The sequence below is a fragment of the Leopardus geoffroyi genome, chromosome D2 (genome assembly GCF_018350155.1).
Source record: "Leopardus geoffroyi isolate Oge1 chromosome D2, O.geoffroyi_Oge1_pat1.0, whole genome shotgun sequence".
NCBI classification, from domain to species: domain Eukaryota; kingdom Metazoa; phylum Chordata; class Mammalia; order Carnivora; family Felidae; genus Leopardus; species Leopardus geoffroyi.
The window spans coordinates 81,407,321-81,426,467 of record NC_059334.1 but is presented as its reverse complement, the minus strand read 5'-3'; the positions used below and the strand labels follow the sequence as shown (position 1 = coordinate 81,426,467).

The following is a 19,147-nucleotide window of genomic DNA, read 5'->3' as shown; positions in this document are numbered from 1 at the left end:
CTCAAATGTACACCAGGTGGGGCATCTAAAAGTCCAACAGCAAAACTTCAGTCTTGTTCGAGGAACTAGAAGAGAGGGTCCAAGTCCACTGCGTCTGATAGAAAATGAGAAGGGAAAGGTTGAAAGGGAGAGAAGCGTAAAACTGAAACCTGAAATTCGGGATGTGAACTCAACCCAAATCTCTGAGTGACACCAAACCACGTGTGGGAAGGGCAGATTCCAGAGGCCCAGCTTGGGCTAAAGGGACTGAACTGAGATTTGATCGGCCACCGACTGCAGGAATTCACCTGGACTTCACAACTTACGCCTGGAATTCACCCAGTTAAGTGACTGCTTAAAAAAATGGACACTCTTCAAAGGAATATAATGGAACCCAGTGACTCCACAACATAACCTTCACAGTACAATCCAAAATTACTCAACAGACAAAGAAATGGGGAAAATGTGACCCATTTTTTTTTCAAGAGAAAAGATGACCTAGAAAAGACCATTTTTCTGTATTTTTTAATATTTTTTTTTCAACGTTTATTTATTTTTTGGGGGACAGAGAAAGACAGAGCATGAACGGGGGAGGGGCAGAGAGAGAGAGGGAGACACAGACTCGGAAACAGGCTCCAGGCTCTGAGCCATCAGCCCAGAGCCTGACGCGGGGCTCGAACTCACCGACCGCGAGATCGTGACCTAGCTGAAGTCGGACGCTTAACCGACTGCGCCACCCAGGCGCCCCTTTCTGTATTTTTTAAATGCACATAATAACCTATGGGAAACTATGAAAAATCTACATTTCCAGAATCTGATCACACCTTAGCCACCTCCTCGTCATTGCCCTGCTTAAATGACAGGTGGGAGCAGTGCACTGGCCTTCAAACTGATCTCCTATTTCTACCACTGCCCCCCTCTAGTCTATTCCCAACACAGCACCCAGAGAAATCCTCTCAAAATAGAAGTCGGATCATACGGCCTGTGCTCAGAAGCCTCTGGTGGCTTCCATCTTATTCAGAGTAAAAGCCAAAGCCCTTGCGATGGCAGACACAGCTATGTCCATCTGTTGAGGCTGCTCTAATGGAATATTGGAGACTTAATGGCTTGTAAACTACAGACATCGGTTTCTCACGGTTCTGGAGAGTGGAGGTCCAAATCAAGAAGCCAGCAGTTTCCATGAAGGCCTGCTACCTAGTTCGTGGCTGCCCATCTTCCCACTGCGTCCTCACAGGGCACGAGGGGTGAGGGAGCTCTGTGGGGCCTCTTGTACAAGGCCACCAATCCTGTCCGTGAGGGCTCCCCCCTTACAACTTAGCCTCCTCCTAAAGGCTCACCTCCTAACAACATCGCCTTGGGCTTAGAATTCAACATATGGATGGTGGGTAGGGACGCACATATTCAGTCCTTAGCAACAACCTTATGTGATCTGACCCCCATACCTCTTTGGCCTCTTCTCTTTATCTCTTCCCTTCACTCACTGGGTGCTAGTCACACCAGCCTCCCAGCGGTTCAGACGCTCCAGGCAAATGCTCCCTCCTTAGAGGCTAGTATGCCTTCTGCCGGGTCACTCTTCTCCAGATGCCTACTTGGTTAACTCTCTCCTCCTCCAGGTCTTTGCTCAGATTTCACCTCCCCGCTCGGACCACCCTGCCCCTGCCCCCCCAGCCTGTTCTAATCTTTTTCCCACATGACTTACCGCCTTCTGACATATTCTATCGTTTTTCTTTAGTTATATTATTTGTGGCAGGTTTTCCCAGCTTTGAAGACAGGAAGCTTTGTCTCCTTTGTTCACTAGTATGTCCCAAGAGCCCAGTACAGTGCCTGGTTCATAGCAAGCACTCAGTAATGAGTGAAATGAATAAATACATTCACTATTGCTAGGGAAAACCATGTCATTGTGAGGACAAAAATCACAGGCTAAATATATACACCTGTCTTTCCTTCCTTGCAAATTCCCATTGAAATGGAAAAAAAAAAAAAAGGAGATATTTTAAAAGATTTTAAAACTCGTCTTCAGGGCCCCCGGGTGGCTCAGTCGGTTAAGCGGCCGACTTCGGCTCAGGTCACGATCTCACCGCTCATGGGTTCGAGCCCCTCATCGGGCTCTCTGCTGTCAGATCCTCTGTCCCCTTGTTTCTCTGCCCCTCCGCCACTCATCCTCTCTTCTCTCTCACTCTCTGTCTCAAAAATGAACATTTTACAAAAATCAAAATCAAAATCAGCCTTGAAAAACAAGAAAGGGCGTCTGCAGCCAGAGTCTGTGGAAACTCTGGAAGGCAAGCCACAGGTGGACTGGATCGATTGTCACACAAAGCAGGTTGTCACACAGCACGTCCCAGCACCTTTTATGATGAGGTACTGTTCCCAGTGCTGAGGGGGACAAGTCAGTGAATGTCCAGCCCTCAAGGAGTGTGGGGAAGGTGGGCAGATAATAGGAACGAACCTACTATTTTATACAGATGAGTGCCGCGGATAGAGAAACACCGGTAATTTGGTAGAGAACTTAGAAGGCTGGACCTAGAACGAAAGGAGTAGGACACGAGATTTATAAGCTCTCCGAGGACCGTGTCCTTTCTGAAACCCTGTAAGAAGGTTGGATTTTACTCTAGCTACAAGGGGGTTGTAGTGGAAGGATAAAAGCAGAGAAGTGACATGACCAGATAGAGATTTTTTTAAGACCTCTCTGGTTTGAGTACTGGGGAGGTTGTGGGGACACAGGGCAAGAGGGGAGGCGGGGAGGTGAGTCAGAGACGGTTGCAGAAGTCCGGGCAAAAGGAGACCGGGACTGGGACGAGGCTATGGCAGTGAAGACGTGAGAAGTTCTTTGCGTTTTTTTAATTTTTTTAATGTTTATTTATTTTTGAGAGAGAGAGAGAGAGAGAGAGAGAGAGAGGGAGGGGGAGAATCCTTAGCAGGCTCCAGGCTCTGAGCTGTCAGGGTGAGGTAAAGGGAGGAATCAGCGGTGCATAATACTGCCTCGGGCCTGACTGCCACTGGACGGTGACTCAGTTTACTGAAAGGCTCAAACCGCGCAAGGCAACAGGTGGAGCAGAGCGGGAAGGTGCTCCCCCAGCAGGTGTCTGCGGATCCCCATCCGCGGGGCTTCTGTAAGAATCACGGTGGAGCCTGTGGGTAGCGGGCTGTCTTCGAATCTGCCATCAGCAAGGAAGGAAAATCACGGGCCGGCATCCTTCATGAGCATAGATGCGAAAGACCTAAACAAATGTGAGCAGATCAAATTCGGCGGTAAGTGTCAGCCTCCAGCGCCACGCGTCAGGGGCTTGGAAGTGGCCGCTCCGTCCCCACAAGTAAACAGCCAGATAGAGTGAAAACATGAACGGTTCTTCTCGAGTCCACGAGCGAGGGGGAGACCGTGTGCACGCTTCTCCCAGTGCCGGAGAAACAGGCGAATATAGCGAGTCACGGCTTCCCAGGGCAGAGACTGGCGAGCAGAAACCGCAGAGGGAACCGGGGCCGTGGGGGGAGAGCCTGAGCTCTAATTGCCAAAGTTGCTCGAGGCTCAGCGCAGGCAAGTCTGAAGTTGAAAACTCCGGGGGGACCCGGTCATGAGGGAGCCTCCCCCAGATATTGTGAAATTGACTTCCAGGAGCTCAGCCACATTCCCACGGTAAATATCAGACGGAAAAATACCCCCTCGGGTTCCGGCAGGGGGAGTGGACAAAGAGCCAGCCTGACACGGGTCTGAGCACCGTGTTGTTCCCTGGCCTCAAGGGAAACTCGGTAACCAGAGCCTCACTGGCTGTGGGGAAGAGAGACACCCAGCTCCCCTCCAGCCACCCTGTCCCAGCTGAGGGAGAGAACAACACGGAGAAACACTTGTGACATTCACGGCCCACAGGGCTAGGCTCACTAGACGACTGAGACCCAATGGCGGGACCGTAGAATGCTTCCCGACACGTCACCACCACATCCCTAAAGGCCTATTTACCCAGTACGTTCCTTCTACCTGGTGCATCATGTCTGAGTATCACTCTAAATTATAAGGCACCCTGAGAGGCAAAAGCCACAATGTGAAGAGAGAGCAAACATCGAACCACGCATGGCAGGGACGTTGGAATTCTCAGACCAGGAATTTAAAACAACTGTGATTACTATGCCAAGGGCTCCGACGGATCAAGGAGACGGCACGCAAGAACAGGTGGGCGATCTAAGCGGAGAGATGGAAATCCTAAAAAGAACCAAAAAGAAATGGTAGAGGGGCGCCTGGGTGGCTCGGTTGGTTGAGCATGCCACTCTTGATTTTGGCCCCGGTGGTGATCCCAGGGTCATGAGATCCAGCCCCGCGTCGGGCTCTGCGCTGTGCGTGTGCTCTCTCTCTCCCTCTGCCCCTCTCTTCCGCTCACGCCCTCTAAACATTTAAAAAAAGAGAAGAAATGCCTCTGAATCCCCCGCGGAACCACGCGAAAAAGAGAGTAGCGTGGACTATTTCGTGTTGAGACGAAAACACCACCAGCCTAGAATTCTGTGTCCTGTGGAATTATCCTTCAAAAGCGAAGGAGAAATCAAGACTTTTCAGATGAACAGAAGTCGAGGGAATGTTTGCCGGTAGTTCTTCCCTGCAAGAAATGTTACAAGGAAGTTTTTTAGAAGGAAAAAAATAGAGCAGAAATGTGGATCTACATAAAGGAAGAAATAAGTGAAGGTAAAAACACTTATTTTTCTTAACTGACCAAACAGAGAACAGTTTGCTCAAAATAATCAGAGCCACGATGTATTCAGTCATGTTTGGTTTTGTGTATATCATATATACGTATACCATATTAGCATATACCCAAAGACTAGTGTATGTTTACATTTAAGTAAAATGAGTGACGGCAATGATGAAAGGGACGGAAAGGAGGAGGATCATTTCATGACTATAAGGCACTTGCAAAATCCATAGCGTTCTTTGCAAGGGGATTTGGACTCGTTGCAAGTATATTTTGCAAACTCTGGGGGCAACCGCTGAAAAATGGAAAAAGAGAGGGTGTACCTGACACGCTAAGAAAGCAGAGAAAATAGAATCCTATAAAATGCTCAATTCAAACAACAAAAGGCAGAGAAAAGAGTGGAAGACAAAAATAACAAAGAACAAGGGTAGCAAATGGAAACTAGAAGCCACTAATATCTAATGGTAGATAATAATCTAACTATATCAAATTCAACGATAGATAAAAAAGGATGATGCATCGTTATTAAGTTGGGTTTATGCTAAGATTTGGAAAGTTGTTTAACATTCTAAATTCAATCAAAATAATGTACCACATTATCAAATTATGCAATCATCTCAGTAGATGCAGAAAAAGCACTTAATAAAATTCAATACCCATTCATAACAAACATATGGATAGCAAGGAACCTCGTTAAACTGAAAAAGAGTACCAGACAAAGAAACCGAATGAGCATCATAATTTAGTGGTGAGATATTGAAACTTTTTCCCCCTCGAGATGAAGAATAAGATACGATTGCTTACCACCACTTTTGTCAATATTGTGTAATAGAGGTCTTTGCTAGTGCAATAAAGCAAGGGAAAAAAATTTAAGGATAAAAAAAAAGCAAAAAACTGCCATTATTCACAGGCAACGTGTTTGAACATTAGCAGTTGAAAAGATTTACAGCTAAGTGAATTCGAGGTCACTGGATATGAGGTCAATATACAGAAATCTATTGTACCAGCCACAAACACGTAGAAAACTAAATTCAAAAATGATATCACTTTACAGTGGCGTCAGAAAACAAAATGTCCAGGAATCAATCTAACAAAAGATGTTGCAAAATCTATACACCCCACAAAATGCAAAACAGTATCCATGATAATTTTCAAAGACCTGAGGGAGGGGAGGGAAGGAAGGAAGGAAGGACACATTCATGAATTTGAATAGTCAGTATTACAAAGATATTCCCAAACTGAATTACAGATTCAGTGCAATCCCAATAAAAATTCAGAAGTTTTTTTTTTTTTTTTCCTTTAATGTGTGTGTCTAAACTGACAAGCTGGTTTTCAAGGTTATGGGCCAATGAGAAAGGCCAAGAACAACCCAGATCATCTTAAAGATGCACAGAGCTTGAGGACTTACATGACCAGGTGTCTAGATTTACTACAAAGCCACAGTGACGAAGGCAGAGTGGTATTGGTGCATGTACCGGAAACAGAGAGGTGGAGTGGAACACAGGATCCAGAAAGATCCGCGCGTATCCAGTCACTATATTCATAACAAAGGCGACACGTCTGTGTGATAGGAAAAGATGGCACTTTCTAGAAACGAAACCGAGTCAGCTGGATATCCCCGCGGGAAAAACAAATCCCAGCCAGAACCTCATGCCATTAACAAAAATCAATTCCAGGGGCGCCTGGGTGGCGCAGTCGGTTAAGCGTCCGACTTCAGCCAGGTCACGATCTCACGGTCCGTGAGTTCGAGCCCCGCGTCAGGCTCTGGGCTGATGGCTCAGAGCCTGGAGCCTGATTCTGATTCTGTGTCTCCCTCTCTCTCTGCCCCTCCCCCGTTCATGCTCTGTCTCTCTCTGTCCCAAAAATAAACGTTGAAAAAAAAAAAAAAAAACAAAAATCAATTCCAGATTGATTGAAGGTCAACTTGTGACGGGGAAAACAAAAAACCTTTTAGAAAAAAAAACCGCACAGGATTATCTTCATGGCTGCAAAGTGGGCACAGATCTCCTAAGCATAACTGTGAGGGGAAAAAATTAGAATTAAGAAAAAATTTAAGGTAAACATTTTCAACTCAAAAAATTAAGTTAGGGGTGCCTGGGTGGCTCAGTTGGTTAAGCGTCCGGCTCTTGACTGGGCTCAAGTCATGATCTCGCGGTTCGTGAGTTTGAGCCCTGCATCGGGCTCTGCACTGACAGTGTGGAGCCTACTTGAGATTCTCTGTGCCTCCCTCTCTCTCTCTGCTCTTCCCCTGCTCACGCTCTCTCTCTCTCTCTCTCACATACACACAAAATATTTTTAAAAAGTCATCAAACAGACAAAAAACACCATAGAGAGTGTAAAAAAGGAAAGCCATGCGGAGTGACAAGGCAGTCATTCCAAAATACATAAAGAATTCCTATGAATCAGTGAGAAAAAGACACACAACCCAGTGGAAAACTAAGCAAGATACTTGAGCAGATGCCTCACAAAAGAGGCTGCCAAATGGCCCAAAGCACATGGAAATCTCCCAAACTCATTAGTCATTAGAGAAATACAGATTAAAACCACAGTGAAAACTAACACGTATCCAGCAGCACGACTAAAATTAAAAAGACTGATCCTACCAAGCGCTGGTGAGGACCTTGAACTGACCTCTCCAACACGGCTGGTGGGAATTCGTCAGTATCAGCTACGGGTCAACGTATTCTGTGCCTCAGAAATCTCTTCCCGATTAATAGACATTGACACGATAACATGTGCAAGAATGTTTATAGTAGTGCTATTTTCGATAGCCCCAAACTGGAAACAACTTTAATAGAAGTGTTAAATACACTGTGGCATATTCGTGTAATGGAATAGTATTTAGAAATACGAGGAATAGTACTTAGAAATGCGAGCAAAATGCGAGCAAACTGATGGCTACATACGATGTGGAGTTCACAAGCATAATACTGAGTGAAAGAAATTAGACCTAGAGAGATACATCCGAAATGATTCCATTCCGATAAAGTTCACAATTAGAAGTCAAAACAGTTGGTTACCTTTTGGTTGGTAGCATATGGGAGTACAGAGAAGGTTTTTGGCATGTTGGTCATCTTATTTATCTTTTGGTTGGTTATACGAACGTGTTCCCTTGGTGAAAATTTATTGAATTTCACACTTATGACTTGCGTTCTTTTTTGTACTTGTACAAAACGCTTAAAAATGAATATTAAACCCATAACAAAACTGCTCACCCATCTGATACAAAGAATAACCAGAGAAATAAAGTTCTTAGAAATTAAAAATAATTAAAAATAGGGAGCCGGGTGGCTCAGTCGGTTAAGCGTCCCATCTTGGTTTCAGCTCCGGTCATGATCTCACGGTTCGTGAGTTCGAGCCCCGTGTCCGGCTCCGTACTGACAGCACAGAGCCTGCTTGGGATTCTCTCTCTCAGCCCCTCCCCTGTTCTCTCTCTCTCTCTCTTTAAAACTATACTAATTAAAAATAATGATTGTTGAAGAAAACTTTCAGTGGACCGCCTGAACAATAGAATGAGCACGGCTAAAATCCATGCTGGTATTCTCGGACGGGAATCAGCAAACTTTCTCTGTAAAGGGCAGATAGTTAATATTTTAGGCCTTGTGAGCCATATGGTCTCTGCCACAGCTGCGTGACCGCCATTACAGCCCAAAGCAACCGGAGACCATATGTAAGTGAATAGGCAGGACTTTCTTCAATGAAACTTTATGTATGAACACTGAAATTTAAGTGTCCTATAATTGTCACCTGCCTTGCAGTATTATTTTTCTTTTTCTCCACCAGTGAAAAATATACGTTAGCCTGCAAGCCATAGAACAACACGTAGTAGACCAGATTTGCCCCATGGTCCAGATCAGCCAAGGAAACCTCATATACTTGAGAGCAGACCCAAACAGAAAAATTAGCGAAGGTGAAGAAACAAGCGTGATAGACCCAGAAGGCAAAATATTACTTTTATTCGACTTCCAGAAGCGGAGGGGGGAAAAAGTACATAAGGGTGGAAGCGAAGGTGTGATATTCAGACTGCCAGGGACCATCAAGTGCCCCGAGGGACGAATGGAAGAAGGCCCACACCTAGACATTTGGGGTGCCATTTCAGAGCTCCAAAGGTGAAGAGGAAATTCAAAACGGTTCCAGAGAGAACAAAACATTTTGCCAGATAGGCATGAGAGTCAGACTTCCCTCAGACACCTCTTCAGACACAGTGAGTGCTGGAGGGTGGCGGAACCGTACCTCAAAGTCCCCAGGCACAGTGCTTTTGATCCGGAAGTCTACAGCCGGCCAGACCGGCAGTGAAATGTAGTGGCAAATAGAGATACCTCTGGGTACACAAGGAGTCAACACTATCTCCTGTGTAAAATGAAGATCTCCAGAGAGTATCCTGGGAATCAGGATGGGCATGTTTTTTGGGTGCTCTGTTGTCACCAAAACCGGGGGGGGGGGGCTGCAGACGTGGTGAGTCGCTTGTCCTACAGCCGCTTCTCCTCACTCGCGTGGCTTGAACAAACCCCGATTTTCTCCAACACCAGATGGCAATGTGCTTTAGGCAGGCAGCTCAGAAAGTTCAATGTCAATCTACACCTTTCCCGGGAAATACATTCCCTTTGCCACCGACCAGTTAAGGGTGGGTCTATGATGAAATTCTGGACTGTGAGGTGTTAGGGGCAACTTCTAGAAGGCTCCGGTGCAAGTGCTTCCTTGCTGATAAAGGGAAACACACAGGAGAAGACGGCTCCCCTCTGCCACTCACCTCACTGTGTCTGCCCAGAGGGCTGGGCACTGGGGCACCGATCGGTAACGACAGGGAACAAGCCTAAGGACAATAAGTAACATGAGGGTTGTGACGGAGTGGAAAAACAGAAAGCACCTGGGCCTCTGATAATATCTGAGCCGCTTAATTAACCCGGCCTGAACCAGCCTACCTCCAGAATTCTTGACACGTGAGGTAATAAATACTCTTTTGCTTAAGTCATTCCTGGTTGGAGTCGTTTCTCACCAGTTGGCATCCAACGGACATAAGGGCATAAAAAGACTGGACAGCGTTTACCTGTCTCCGTGTTTGTAAAACCATGGCTCTGGGGCCTAGGCTAGGCCGCCCAGGGAAGGACCGCGGAAATGACCCTGGGGCTGCTGGGAAGGGCAGGCTGCAAGCTTGGGGCCTCTTTGGTCCAGACAGACTAAATCTGGGAGTAAATACGATCAAAATCCATTAAGAATAGATACCGTTGATACGGTCAGTGTGGACTTGGATGCCACATCCAGATACGTCGGAGCACCATAAGCATCAGTGGGAACACAAGCCCTGCGTAAGTAGCCTGAGCTGTGGGGACACAATCTAGCTGAATCGCTAAGACCTCTCGGGACTTAGGACCTTTGCCATCCGGCCAGGACTTAAGAAAGCCACAAGCCTCCCGGCACGCTGTTCTATAAACACCTGGTTGACGCTCATCAACCATACAGGAGCTATGCATTATTCAATTCTGCAGAACTGGAGGAAGGTGGACAAGTGCCAGCCTGTGGTCATTAGACCACTAATTACCCTGCGCCATTCAGGATCCATCCCGGGTGTGTGTCAACACGGGATCAGCCTCAAAGTCATTTCCTCGAGGGCCTTCTAGTGGATACTGATGCCATCATGAAGCATTTTCTTAGGTGAGCTTCGATTTTCCAGTCATGCCCCTTGAGGACTCGCCAGGAGGCCTGTCTCCCCTTTGCTTGGGCTGTGTGAGCGAAGTGTGTGGGCCCAGAGACCCTGACGTTACTGGAAGAGCTGTGTCCTTTGGAATTCCTATAATTATTTGGTGGGAGTGGAGATCAGATCTGAAGTCTGGTTGGTCGTGAAGCCCCCAGGCTCAACAGGTAGGACACTTCTCTGCGTCCTCCTCAAAGCACATTTTGTTGCTGTCGTTCCTGTCGTTGATGTTTTACGTGGCTTTGTATATCACCCCGAAAAGTCAGGCACAGCTGAGAGGTAGAAGCAGCCCCCGTGTCAGGAACAAGATATTTTCTAATATTTCATTTGTGAGTTGGTGATTCGTTGTGTATACGGGGTCGGCCAGTGGAGGACTGCCCTTTCGGTTTTGATTGTTTGTGGCTTGCTTTTTCTGCTGCTCTCAACTTGACCATGGAGCAGGCCTCCTACAATTACCGTGTCCTTCATTGCTTATTATTCGGGTAACACACAGGAGTGTGTTGGGGCTGGCCTGCACCAGCTCGTGGGAGCTAATTGTCTGTGTCCCTTCCCAACTCTGCATTCAGTGCCATTACATCAGGAGCCGGAAATTGGCCATGGTGGCAGGATTTGCACCCTGAAAATGAGCAAATGCTACAAATCAGGGCTTCCCCCCACCCCCGCCGCCCCCAGAGGGCCACTCATGCAGCATTTCCCGGCACACCACTGAGTTCACATCTTCATATTTCAGGAAGCACAGAAAACAAATGAAGATACTCACTATTCATGGTGAAGAATTGACTATGTGCATTTATCTTTCCTGCCTCCTGTCACCCCTCCTAAATCATGGTAAACAACAACCAAAAAGGGTAGAAGTCAATGACAGAGAGAACAAGAGGCAGACCACTGGCCAGAGTCGTTCATGGGATATACCTACCTCTTCAGCCCCACTTCAGAAACTCTCATCCTAGCCACAGAGCAGGGAGTGCTTTGGCCCGTTTCCAGCGGGCAGCACCTGACAAGGTCTTACCTCCTGCCTTGGTCTTCCCTGGGGCATGGGATGCTGCAGACGGCTCTGGGACTTCTGCAACCCGGAAGTGTGGGGTGGTCAAGTCTCAGGGGGTAAGCCTTTGATTAACGAGAGATGGGGCCACTGGACCCCTCACGGTATCTTGGTTCTGCGAGACCAGTCTCCTGAACTTAGTGGGCTAGCACATCCTTGTACGGGTTCTCCCTCCTCCCTATGGCCCTTTAACTGGAGTTGCACCTCCTAGTAAAGTGGTAGCTCATCGGCCTTTACCTCTGCTTGGCCTGGAACAAGACAAAATTTATGGAGGATGGTGAGCAGATGGCAAGGAGGTAACTGCTGAGGCCCAGGTGACAGAACTGTAGCAAGGAGCACAGCACAGGAGTTGGACTCCTGTGGGGGAGGACTGGTCGACCCCCAAGGACCTTGGACGCCCAAGAACAAGAAATACTGTGCCTGATGGAAGGTGGGACAGAGACATAGACCGAAAAGTGTCGGGGAGGGGGGGATTCAGGGCACCCTGTAGCTTTCCACGCCAGGCAACTCAAGGTAAACGTGGTCAAATGACAACAGGGAGGATTAACTCATGGTGTGCGGGGTGAACCAGGACTCTTGGGAAGGTCAATATCCTAGGGGAAAATCCAGATTTTAAAAACCTGAAAAGAAATGACAGTGCAATGCATAAAACATCACTGGATCCTGGTTCAAAAAATGAACACCAGGGCACCCGGGTGGCTCAGTCAGTTAAGCCGAGTCGGATGACTTTGGACCAGGTCATGATCGCGCGGTCCGTGAGTTCAAGCCCCGCGTCGGGATCTGCACTGGTGGTGCGGAACCTGCTTGGGATTCTCTGTCTCTGCCCCTTCTTTACTTTCTCTCTCCCAAAATAAGTAAATAAACTTAAAAAAAAAAAAAAGGTGAGAAACAGTGAACATTATATATACCATTGGGACAGCTGGGGAAAACTGAATATGGACTAGATATTAGATGACATTTTGAAATTTGTGTTAATTTTTTTAGGTGTGATAATAGTGTTGTGGATATATCGGGGGAAATGTCCTTATTTATAAAAGATACATGCTAAAGCAGTTAGGGATGAAGTGACAATTTTGCCTGCAACTTACCTTCAAATAGTTCTGTAAATAGCCGTGTGTATGTAAATACAAATATATACATTATACACACGGGCACACACACAGATAAAGCAAATACATCAACCTGTTACCAACAGTTGAATCTAGGTAAAAGATATCAAGGCATATGTTGTAGTATTTCAATTTTTCTATTCATGTTTTAAAATTTATAATAAAATGGGGATGGGGAGGCAATAGACTAATGGTTTCAAGATCTGAGGAAATGTCTTCTTTGCAAAATAAAATCTACGTATGTACGCACATATATAATTTCACACACGTATATAAATACGTCATCAGTGCTTTTTAACATACTCTTATTTGTTTTCCTTTCTCATTTGACTTCGTTTTCTCCCTCTTTTTCCTTCCCACCTCCCTCCAGCACCAACATAAGTAACTTATGTTAGCGATCTATAAGGAAGCCTTTATTCTCCACGCTCATAAAATTGTAAACAGACACAAAAGTGCACAGGTAAGTGCACGTTTGCGTAAATACACATGCACACGTAAGAGGTTTTATACTCCATTACACACGCATTGTGCTATTTTACTTTTAAACACTCTTGTGGGTTGAAATATTACATCGCTACTTTAATTTGAAATTCCCTTAACGCCGGTACACTTAAGCCTCTTTGCCTGTTGGCTGACCTTTCTGTTTTGTGCTCTCTTGAGCGCCCTGTTCACATCCTTTATCCACTCTCTTCTCGATTGGATCGCTTCTATCAGCTTTTTATTGTCATTTTGTTGACTTTATTTGTAACATCACTCACTGTGCAAAGGTTCTTAATTTCTGTATATTCAAATACGTCTTTTTTTAATGAAAATTTTTTTAAAAAAATTTTAAGTTTTAGAGCAGCACTCTCAACAATAGCCAAATTATGGAAAGAGCCTAAATGTCCATCAACTGATGAATGGATAAAGAAATTGTGGTTTATATACACAATGGAGTACTACGTGGCAATGAGAAAGAATGAAATATGGCCCTTTGTAGCAACATGGATGGAACTGGAGAGTGTGATGCTAAGTGAAATAAGCCATACAGAGAAAGACAGATACCATATGTTTTCACTCTTATGTGGATCCTGAGAAACTTAACAGAAACCCATGGGGGAGGGGAAGGAAAAAAAAAAAAAAAAGGAGGTTAGAGTGGGAGAGAGCCAAAGCGTAAGAGACTCTTAAAAACTGAGAACTGAGGGTTGATGGGGGGTGGGAGGGAGGAGAGGGTGGGCGATGGGCATTGAGGAGGGCACCTGTTGGGATGAGCACTGGGTGTTGTATGGAAACCAATCTGACAATAAATTTCATATATTGAAAAAAAAAAACCAAAAAAACAAAAAAAAAACACAAAAAAAATGAATAAAGACTCATGTATCAAAATGTAAAAAAAAAAAAAAAAAAATTTAAGTTTCCTAGAGAAAGAGCACAAGTGGGGGAAGGACAGAGAGAGAGGGAGACAGAGAATCCCGAAATTCGAACTCACAAAAGCAGGAGATCATGACCTGACCCACAGCCAAGAGTCGGATGCTTAACTGACTGAGCTACCCAGGGGCCCCTGTCTTTTTCTTTTAAAGCTTTTGAATTGTCGGTCTGATAAAGAAAGTCTCCCCACCCCTAATTAGACACAGAGTGGGCCAGGTTTTGCTTCTTGTATTTATTCCATATTCTGTAATGTGTGATCAAATAGAATATAAGACAGAGATTCACTTTTATTTTCTTCTAGATGTTGGGTGGATTGTGCCACCAAAACTTATTAAATAATCTTGTACTTTCCCAAAAACTAAACCACCATTTTTGTCATATAGAAGTTTTCTTCTGGCTCTGATTTCAGATTCCCTCTTCTGATTCACTGATCTATTTGCCTGTTTGGAAGCAAATACCATGTTGATTTCACTGCAGTACCTTTATTGGATCATCTGACACCAGATAAGACAAATGTCCCCTCATTAAGCTTCTCTCTTATGTATCCTTGACTACCCTCTAGGATTTATCCATTCGCAGAATTTTCTGGATTATTTTTATCAGGAAAATTCCAATGGCCTTTTTTTCCAGAATAGAAAAACAAACCTAAAATCATCTGAAGCCACCAAAGACCCCGAATAGCCAAAGAAATCCTAAGAAAGAACAAAGCTGGAAGCATCACACCTCCTGGTTTCAAACTATCTTACAAAGCTATTGTGATCAAGTCAGTGTGGTATGGGCATAAGAATAGGCACACAGAGCAGTGGAACAGAATCAAGAGCCCAAAAATAAACCCTCACATACATGGTCAACTAATATTTGACAATGGAGCCAAGAGTATTCAATGCATGAAAGATAGTCTCTTCAATAAATGGTGCTGGGAAAAGTGGATATTCACATATAAAAGAATGAAACTGGACCCCTATCTTATACCATTTACAAAAATTAACTTGAAGTGGAGTAAAGACTTAAAGGTACAACCATAAAATTTCTAGAAGAAAACACAGGGGAAAGCTCCTTGACAGCAGTTTTGGCAATGATTTTATAGATGTGCCCCGAAAAGCACACGCACCAAAAACAAAAAAAGTGAGTCTACATCAAACTAAAAAGCTTCTGCACAGCAAAGAAACCATCAACAAAATGAAAGGGCAATCTTTAGTTGGGTGGGAGAAAATATTTATAAACCGTACATCAGATAAGAGTTCATATCCAAAATATACGAGGGATTTATATAACTCAAAAGCAGCAAAAACAAAAAACAAAAAAAAATCCAGTTTTAAAATGGGCAGAGGACCTGAATAGACATCTTTCCAAAGAAGATATTCAAATGGGCAACAGGTATAGGAACAGGTGCTCAATATTACTGATCATTGGGCAAATGCAAATGAAAACCACGAGGAGATATTACCTCACACCTGTTAGAATGTCTGTTATAAAAATGACAAGAGATGACAAGTGCTTGCAAGGACGTGGACAAAAAGAATCCTATTACACTGTTGGTGAAAATATGAATTGATATAGACACTATGGAAAACAATATGGAGGTTCGTCAAATTAAAAAAAAAAAAAAAAAAGCCAACAGAACTACCATATGACCCAGCAAGTCCACGTTGGGTATTTATCTGAAGGAAGTGAAATCACTGTCATAAAGAGGTATTTGCACCGCTGTGTTCATTACAGCATCATTTACAAGAGCCAAGATATGGAAACAACCTAAGTATTCACCGATGGATAAATGGATAAAGAAAATGTGCTGCACACACGTACATATAGCTTTCTTCTTGGTTGCATTTGCTTAGTGTCACTTTGCCAACCCATTACTTTCAACCATTTTTATCGCTTATCTTTAAATACGTACACGTTGCATTTAGCTGGGGTTTTTTTTTTCATGTTTTAAATTCCCATGTACTTAACATAGAGTGTTATATTAATTTCAGGTGTACAATATGGTGGTTCAACGATTCTATACATTTCTCAGTGCTCGTCATGATAAGTGTGCTCTTAATCCCCCTTACTTCATCCGTCCCCCTACACGCCTCCCCTCTGGCAATCATCTGTTCTTTATCCTTAAGAGTCTGTTTTATTGGTCTCTTTTTCTTTCTTTGTTCACTTGTTCTGTTTCTTAAATTCCAAATATGAGTGAAATCATATGGTATTTGTCTTTCTCTGACTGACTTATTTCACTTAGCATAATACACTCGTTCCATCCATGTCATTGCATGGCAAGATTTCATTCTTTTTCGTGGCTGAGTAATATTCTATTGAAGATAGATGTACCTTCTTTATCCTAGTTGGCTTTGGTTTTAAACACTAATATGACAACCTCTGTCTTCAGGGATAGAATTTAGTTCATTCATTTTTAATACAATGACTGATATACTTGATTTTATTCCTTCTGTCTTTATTAAAGTAGTAGGTCCTTTTACATTTTTCTTGTTTTTGCATGTTTGATCAAGTTGCTAGTCATTCCATTTCTCCTCTTAAAATTGTCTCAATTTTTTTATTTGTCGTACTCAACTTGGGCCGCTGTAACAAAATACTATAAACGGGGTGGCTTATGAACAACAGAAATTTATTTCCTATAGTTCTGGAGGCTGAAAAGTCCAAGATCAAGGTACCGGCAGATTTAGTGTATGGTGAGAGCCTGCTTCCTAGTCGATAGATGGCTCTCTTCTCACTGTGTCCTCACAGAGAAGCAGGGGCAATCTAACTCTCTAGGGTCTCTCTTATACGGCCACTAATCTCAATCATGAACCTTCATCTTCATGACCTAATCACCTCTCAAAGGACCTACCCCATAATATCATCACCCTGGGGATTAGGATTTCTACATACGAATTTTGAAGAGATACAGACATTCAATCTACAGCATTATTATTAAATGAAACACACACCCAAAACCTACATAAAATAAGCAGATGACAACGTATTATTATAAAGTGAACACCTTATAACCACCACTTCTGTCAAAAAAATAAAATCTTGCTAGCACTCCAAGAGCCTCTCCAAAAGACCTGCTTCTTTTAGTGTAAAGGACCAGACACCGAGCAGTAGAGATGCCCGTTGTTATTGAACGAGGTTGGTGTTACGGGCTGAATTGTGTCCCCCACAGAATTCATATGTTGAATTCGTAATCTCCAGTACCTCAAAATGTAACTGCCTTCAGAGATGGGGTCTTTAAAGGGATAATTAAGGGGGCACCCAGGTGGCTCAGTCCGTTGAGCACCCGACTTTGGCTCAGGTCATGATCTCATGTTCGTGAGCTCGAGTCCCACATCAGGCTCTGTGCTGACAGCTCAGAGCCTGGAACCTGCTTCGGATTCTGTGTCTTCCTCTCTCTCTGCCCCTCCCCTATTCTCTCTCTCTCTCAAAAATAAATAAACATTAAAGATGTTTTAAAAAAAAAAAAGAATAATTAAGTTAAAATGAGATCATCAGTGTTGACCCTAATCCAAAATGGCCAGTGTCCTTTTAAGACGAGATCAAGACACAAGGAGAAACACCATGTGAAGACACTGGGAGGAGGCAAACACCTGCAGGTCAAGGAGAGGGGCCTCTGAAGGAACCATCACCTTGATCTCGGAACTCCAGTCTCTGGACCTGTGAGAAAGTACTCTTATTTAAGCCACCCAGACTGTGGTCCTTTGTTGTGGTAGCCCTAGCAGACCAATACAGTTGGTCATTGTATCTAGACCTTTCCATCAGACAGGGCTAGAAAATAAGTAAGCAAATGCACATGCCTACTATTCCCTCTCATCCATTACATCTCTATCTCCCTTCCCCACACTGAGATCCTGGTTTTCAAAGTCGTGGGGGGCGATAGGATTAGAATGTCCTGTAACTAGGGGCGCCTGGGTGGCGCAGTCGGTTAAGCGTCTGACTTCAGCCAGGTCCCGATCTCGCGGTCCGTGAGTTCGAGCCCCGCGTCGGGCTCTGGGCTGATGGCTCAGAGCCTGGAGCCTGTTTCCGATTCTGTGTCTCCCTCTCTCTCTGCCCCTCCCCGTTCATGCTCTGTCTCTCTCTGTCCCAAAAATAAATAAACGTTGAAAAAAAAAAAAAAAAAAAAAAGAATGTCCTGTAACTCATGATTTGTTTTATCCCGTGTAATACGTACAATCACCCCAGAAGAATAATAATATAATTACTAGGCTTGCTAAAACTGTTAAGCATCTTATATGCTCTCCCACTCTCCCCCATTATGGTAGTTTGACTGTATCGTAAGAGTACATGGCCGTTATACACTGGACGTGCTCTCTCTTTCCCCTCACTGGGTCTACATTCTGTGGGTAATTCTATTTCCTGCTTCCCCGGTGATTCTCCCATCGTTTGGGGTGTCTGAATCTTGTTCTCTTGTAGGTTCTCAGGAAGGGCCCATGGGATCAATGGTACAATTTGTCCATGATCCCTATGCCTGAAAGTTAGTTTTGCTGGATCTAAATCCTTGGCTCATATTTTCTTTCTTTGGGATTCAGGTTCCATCTGTTCGTGGGTATGGCTTTCTTGCAGGTGTCCGGAGGGTGTTGTTCTGCTCTTTATTCTCTCCCTTTCTTTTTTCAGTAATAATTTTGTATACAATTTGGCCTCGATGCTTTTCTGTTATCTGTCTTTATGGAAAATTAGTTCTTAAATTTTAGGATAAGGGAGGGGTTCAAAACAGTTTTCCTGACTTCAGAATTCCCTCTTCTGTTCTTTCTGCATAGTGTCCCCAAAATGCTGTGTCTTGGTTTTTTTTTATTTTATTTTATTTTATTTTTTAATTTTTTTTTTCAACGTTTATTTATTTTTGGGACAGAGAGAGACAGAGCATGAACGGGGGAGGGGCAGAGAGAGAGGGAGACACAGAATCGGAAACAGGCTCCAGGCTCTGAGCCATCAGCCCAGAGCCCGACGCGGGGCTCGAACTCACGGACCGCGAGATCGTGACCTGGCTGAAGTCGGACGCTTAACCGACTGCGCCACCCAGGCGCCCCGTGTCTTGTGTTTTAAGCTCTCCTGCCTCTCTGTTCCTCTGCCCTGCTTTGATCTGGACTTATTTGTTCCTTCCTTTCTCTTGTCCTTGTCATGCTCAGTTTTTATATTCCCAGAATTTTCTTCCTTGTGTAGGACCCCTTCAGTTCTTCTTACCACAGGCCCCTTGCACTTGCCTCTTATTTAGAGAGGGAAAACCCCCTCCTGGTTCCAGCCGTTGCTCTCTAGTTTTCCTACC

At 44.4% G+C, this 19,147-nt stretch overlaps 1 long non-coding RNA gene across 2 annotated transcripts in view; it reads left to right on the top strand.

Annotated features, from left to right (window-relative positions):
- Nucleotides 1-2,359: 2,359 nt before the first annotated feature.
- The window catches only part of LOC123577190, a 102,328-nt gene continuing 85,540 nt past the window's right edge, over nt 2,360-19,147 (top strand). The window contains exon 1 of one of the 2 annotated variants that reach the window (XR_006701749.1): nt 2,360-2,402. This is a non-coding gene — a long non-coding RNA (uncharacterized LOC123577190). Of the gene's footprint in view, nt 2,403-12,863; nt 12,956-19,147 lie in introns of those variants that run through there. The other variant, XR_006701750.1, reaches the window with a different exon arrangement.